This window comes from Balaenoptera borealis (assembly GCF_965194805.1).
Source record: "Balaenoptera borealis genome assembly, chromosome: 10".
Classification (NCBI taxonomy): domain Eukaryota; kingdom Metazoa; phylum Chordata; class Mammalia; order Artiodactyla; family Balaenopteridae; genus Balaenoptera; species Balaenoptera borealis.
Genome location: NC_138874.1, coordinates 14,577,605 through 14,584,011, shown reverse-complemented (window position 1 = coordinate 14,584,011; position 6,407 = coordinate 14,577,605). Strand labels below are relative to the sequence as shown.

Sequence of the window (6,407 nt, the reverse complement as noted above, 5' to 3'; positions counted from 1 at the left end):
ACTTGTAGGGGATCACATACTCATGTAGTTATCCCGTCTCCTTAGGTCCACTAGTCTGGACCAGCTCCTCACCCTTTCCTTGTCTTGCATCATAGTGACATTTCTGAAGAACACAAGCCAATTATTTTACAGACTGTTCTTCAATTTTGTTTTTTTTTTTCCAGTATTTATTCGCTATGAGATTCAAGTTATGTATCCTTGGCCAGAATACCAAAATGGTGTGTTGTGTCCTTCTCAGGGTATCTCTGCAGACACAGGATGTCCACCTGACCCTCATGAGTGAGTCGTTTGATCACCTGGCCAGGGTGCGGCCCAGTCTCTCCACTGTACAGTTACTGGTTTCCCTCTGTAACTAATAAGTATTCTGATGAAAGACATTTGCAGACCTTGTAAATATCCTCCCTCTCATCAAACTCCCTTGTTCCTCCCCTGCAACCCCTGTCTCACACACACACACACACACACACACACACACACACACACACTTTAGAATCTATTGATGAGTCTTCTCCAATCATTACTATGATGGTTGCAAAACAGTGATTTTCATCTTCACCTTCCCTTCACCTCTATCAGTTGGCAATCTACTGAAAGAAAGAGCCCTCCCATCTCCTCCATTTATTTATCTATTAATTATCAGCATGTACTCATAGATTTCTATTTTATTCAGTATTTATTGTGACACACATATGTCCTAGATTTAGCCAATGGGTGCCCTTCAAGCTGGTTCCTGTGACCTTTTAACCAGCCCCCCCCCCTTTCTTTTTGGCTGCGCGCAGGCTTTCTCTAGTTGCAGCGAGCGGGGGCTACTCTTCATTGTGGTGCGTGGGCTTCTCGTTGCAGTGGCTTCTCTTGTTGTGGAGCATGGGCTCTAGGCTCGCGGGTTTTCGTAGTTGTGGCTCGCGGGCCCTAGAGCGCAGGCTCAGTAGTTGTGACGCACGGGCTTAGTTCCTCTGCGGCATGTGGGATCTTCCCGGACCAGGGATCGAACCTGTGTCCCCTGCATTGGCAGGCAGATTCTTAACCACTGCACCACCAGGGAAGCCCCTGTACCTTTTTTAAACTCTTCCTTACTTTCTATTACAAGATGTTCTAGGCTTCTCTATTACCTTCTAGGCTCCAGTCATGGATCAAACGCTGCTCCAAGGAAACCTTCTTATAGTGGAGATTGGTATTTAGCAACCAAGATCTGCTTGCCAGGTGTGCTCATTGCTACCAGTGTATCATTGCTCTGGGCTCTTTCAGTGGGCAGATCTAGGAAATATGTACATACGTGCATATGGTATATGTAGAAATATTTGTTTACATGTGGACACATAGATGAGCATAGATATGTGTGTATATGTATATGTGTATATAAAACAATGAGTTCATACTGTTCTGATTCCAAATCTACTCCAAAGGAATCTTCCTTGCCTTCTCTCATTCCATACTGTATCTCCCTTCTTCCATGATGAAAACCCTAGATCTCTGAAACAAGGCATTTTCTGATTTGCTCAGTTGCACAATATGCATAAAATAGTTTAATTGAGACAACCATAACACTATGAATAAAGCCATAAAGAAGAGTTCAAAAATTGTTTGTAGTTCTTTTGTTCTCTAGGCTGAGGGTATATAGCCCAAGTACTTTACTTAAAAGTTATTCCTATTAATCCTTTTATCCCCTTTTTATGCATTTGCAATATAGTTGGGTTCAGGCATTTCTGTTTGGATTCAATTTTTAGCGTTCCCCCATAGTTTTGCTGTGTTTACTTTACTTTTGAATATGTAGGACATTAACATGTTTCCAGAAGTCAAGCCTAGAAGAAAGGTGACAGGTGTCAGTCCTCCTGTCCCTTCTGCCTCTTCCTACCACTCCTCACAGGTAACTCATTTCATTGTTTTCTGGTTTATCATTGGTGTGTGTGTTGCCCAAATAAACAGATATTTGTATGTTTTCTTATGTTCCCTTCTTTCTTACACAAAAAGTAGCATGCAATATATAAGCTATTGCACTTTGCATTTAATATTTCATTTCATATTTAATAATATATCCTGGAAATCACTCCATATCTGTTCACAAAAGTCTTCCTTAGTCTTTTTTATATCCCTGCCAATACAGTATCTGGTCAAGCTTTCAAATTTTTGCCAGTTTGTTGGGGGGATATCCAGTATCTCTGTAGTTTTAATTTGTAACTCTTTTCTGAGTAAAGTTTAACCTCTTTTCACATATTTATGCACTCATGAGATCTTTACTGTGAATTGTCTGTTTATGTGTTTTGCCCATCTCAATGTTTAACTTCTTTATATATTAGTGATATTACCTTACCCCTTTATCTATGATAGGTGTGGAAACAATTTCTTCCAATTTGTCATGTCGTTTTATTGTGGTAAAATACACATAACATAAAATTTACCATTTGAATCATTTTTTAAAAATTAATTAATTTATTTATTTTTGGCTGCCTTGGTCTTTGTTGCTGTGTGCGGGCTTTCTCTAGTTGCAGCGAGCCGGGGCTACTCTTGGTTGCGGTGCATTGGCTTCTCATTGTGGTAGCTTCTCTTGTTGCGGAGCATGGGCTCTAGGCACGTGGGCTTCAGTAGTTGTGGCACGTCGGCTCAGCAGTTGTGGCTCACGGGCTCTAGAGCACAGGATCAATAGTTGTGGCGCACGGGCTTAGTTGCTCCGTGGCGTGTGGGATCTTCCCGGACCAGGGCTCGAACCCGTGTCCCCTGCATTGGCAGGCAGATTCTTAACCACTGCGCCACCAAGGAAGTCCCGGAATCATTTTTAAGTGTACATTTCAGGGACAATAAGCATACTCACATAGTTCTGCACCAGAGTCTATCTCCAGAACTTTGTCATCTCCCCAAACTGGAACTCTGTACCAATTAAACAATCACTCCCCCTTCCTCCCTCCCCGCCCCTGGCAACCACTCTTCTACTTTCTGTCTCTGTGAATTTGACTCCTCTAGGTACTTCATGTAAGTGGGCTCATAGTTTTTGTCCTTTTGTGCCTGGCTTATTTCACTCAGTATCATGTTATAACTTACGTCAGAATTTCCTTTCTTTCCTTTTTTTTTTTTAGACATTAAAAATTATTTAATTATAAAACTTGGAACAACAGAATCCAAACTTGTATTTAACTGAAAACATAGTTCCAGTCACAAATTATTCATGAAGAATTGATCATAAAACCTGTAGAGACAGAAAGTAGGTCTCTCATTTATGTAGGGCTAGGGGCAGGAAGAGGGAGTCACTATAAATGGGTACAAGTTTTCTTTTTTGGAATGTTAGAAATGCTTAAAAACAAATTTTGGTGATGTTTGCACAATCCTGTTAACGTAATAAAAATCACTGAACCTTACACTTAAAATGAATCAATTACATCTCAATGAAGCTGTTAATAAAAAATCAGAGCATTTAAACAAAGGCAACTTGTCTTCTAAAGGGGTGTGTGGCCATTGAGCTCTTCTAATGGCATGCATTACTTTTTATTTTAACATCTTTATTGGAGTATAATTGCTTTACAATGTTGTGTTAGTATCTGCTGTATAACAAAGTCAGCTATATGTATACATATATCCTCATATCACCTCCCTCTTGCCTCTCCCTCCCACCCTCCCTGTCCCACCCCTCTAGGTGGACACAAAGCACCGAGCTGATCTCCCTGTGCTATGTGGCTGCTTCCCACTAGCTATCTATTTTACATTTGGTAGTGTATATATGTCCATGCCACTCCCTCACTTCGTCCCAGCTTACCCTTCCCCCTCCCCTTGTCCTCAAGTCCATTCTCTATGTCTGCGTCTGTATTCCTGTCCTGCCCCTAGGTGCATCAGAACCATTTTTTTTTTGAATTTCCTTTCTTTTTAAAGCTGAATAATATTCCATTGTATGTCACATTTCACTCATCCATTCATTTGTTGATGGACACCGGCTTGCTTTCATGTTTTGGCTCTTGTGAATAACGGTGCCATGAACATGGGAGCACATGTTCAAGTCCTTGCTCTCGCTTCTTTTAGGTATGTACCCAGAAGTGGAATTGCTGAATCATATGGTAATTCTAGGTTTAAGTTTTTAAGGGACAGCCAAAATGTTTTCCACAGCAGCTGTACCATTTTGCCTTCCCACCAGCAACACACAAGGGTTCCAATTGCTCCACATCCTTTTCTTCTTTTCTTTTTCACATTCAGTATTTTTATTTAATTTTTTAGCAGACAATTTACATACCTCCCCCACCCCTTCCTTTAAGTTAGTGTGGCAATTTTCCATAATAAACTACTTAAAGAGAAACTTTGTTCAAGAATGGAATGAAATAGCAAAACAAAAAATAAAACCCAAATCACTGCTGCTTTTAAAAAACCGATACTTTCACCAATTATTCTCAAACAAAACACAGAACAAGGTTTGCGCCATATGTGTCTTCAGTGTCTCCTGGCGGCCGGCTCTCCTGCCCATCATGCGAAGGGCGGAGCTGCCCGGCGCAGCCTGTCCATCCTCATGCTGGATCTGGGAGGCTTGCTCAGCTGCACATTATCCAAAGGCCCTGGATAGAAGACTCTAAGGTCTTGAAATCCCAAATGGCCATGGCTCCATCGATGCCAGTAGCGCAAAATTTGCAACAATCTTGCTCGCCCACCTCATAAATAGACACTTGAGTGATGCTGTTCTGGTGCAGCGTCTCCAGGGCCGTGTTGTGGTCCTCGGTCGTGGCCCGCTTGGCCATGTTGCGCAAGCGCTCCATGGCCGACACGTTGCACTGGATGCTCTGTTTCGGGATGTCTAGCTTGGAGACAAAGGTCAAGCAGCCGCAGTCCTTGTAGTTAAAGAGCATGGGGCAGCAGTCATGGCCAGCAGCCAGGACGCTGTTCTCCGAGATGAAGGACACACTCAGGAGGGGCAGGAACTCTGTCTTCAGAGTTGAGACCTGCACGCTTTTTGAGGCATCGGCAATGGACACGGTGCTGTCGTGGCTGACCCAGGCCGGGCGGCTCCCGCTGGCGGAGAAGCTGACCCCGCACACCCAGCCACCAGTGCCACTGCCACCAAACTCTGACATCAGATGATCAAAAGGCATCTTGCTGCCCCAGGGCATACTGGCTGGCTTCTCATCCACTTCTTTAATATAGGCAGAAAACACTCTGCATTTGAAATCACAGGATCCTGCTGCCAGCAGGACATTGTTGGGATGCCAATCCAAGCCGAGGACCGTGGAGCGAATGGGTTTTTTAATGTGCTTGCTTATCCACCAGTCATTTTCGGACTCAAAGTAACAAACAGAGTCATGCTCCGCTGCCCACAGCAAATTTGTTCTCTAGCGGGGACCACTTGACGAAAGTGGCTGCACAGTTAATTCTCAGAATCACCAGGGTTGGCTTCCAGACGCCATCCTTCTGACCCCAGATGTAGGCATTGCGGTCAGCCCCGCAAGTGACGATGTGGTCACTCTTGGGAGCGCAGTCGATACCTGTGATGTGTCCGTTGTGCTCCTTGAGTTCATGAGCTTTCACCCACTGGCTCCCGTTCTTCTTATAGATGTGGACTTCGTGGTTATTGAGGCTAAGGGCAATGGGTACGATCCCTGTTCCAGGCATGACAGGTGATTGGTTCTAGTAAAAATTGATGCAGGGACATTATTCTTAGTGTTTTCAAAGGACAGAAAGCTGGGGGTCGGGGCCGTCTGGACGGGCTCGGAGTGTTAAATTCGCAGACCCTGGTCAGTCAACATGAACAGGCTCTGGCGGGCGCAGGCGGGGGACCAAGGCCCACATCCTTTTCAATATTTGTTATATTCTGGTTTTTCGTTTTTGTTTTTGCTTTTTAAAAAAGAATGGCCATACTACTGGAGATATCTCATTGTAGAGTTTGTTTTGTTTTGTTTTTTGCATTATCGATGTTGGAGGTAGGTTCCAGTTTGCCCTCATGGATTTTAGTTGCTGTCATGAGGTCTACTTTATTCTTGCAGTTTCTTTGTCCTTACGCTTCCCCATGTCACATCTAGACTTTCTTCTGACTTCGGATTTACAAACTACAGTGCCTTCAGACCCGCTGCCATGCACAGGAGTTGAAGCTTTGGCCATAAATCGTTCTTCTTCACCTCAGATGCTCTTTAGCCTGTTCTACTTTATATGATACCAGGATCACAGCTTCTGCTCTTTTAGAGTTGGGTTTTCCTTTATGACCAAATTTGAAAATCTTTTAACAGGCAAATTAAGTGCATTTGTAAATTCATATACTGATATGGTTTGGTCTCCACTCTGTCCTGTTATTTTCTGTTATAATTACTGCAGGTATTACGGTATATTTATTGTGTTTCTTTCACCCTTTGGTGTGTATTCTTTGCTATTTAAAATTTTTTTTCTTTTAGGGTTTTGGAACAGGGTTTCCAATATTTTGGAATATTTATGTTTTGCTTTAGTGGTTAAGT

The 6,407-nt window shown here is 43.0% G+C and overlaps 1 pseudogene across 1 annotated transcript; it reads right to left on the bottom strand.

The window, feature by feature from the left end:
- Window positions 1-4,154: 4,154 nt before the first annotated feature.
- Window positions 4,155-5,703, bottom strand: LOC309604763 (actin-related protein 2/3 complex subunit 1A pseudogene; annotated as a pseudogene). Its single transcript has one exon. The product of its transcript is annotated as an actin-related protein 2/3 complex subunit 1A pseudogene (transcript).
- Window positions 5,704-6,407: the final 704 nt, after the last annotated feature.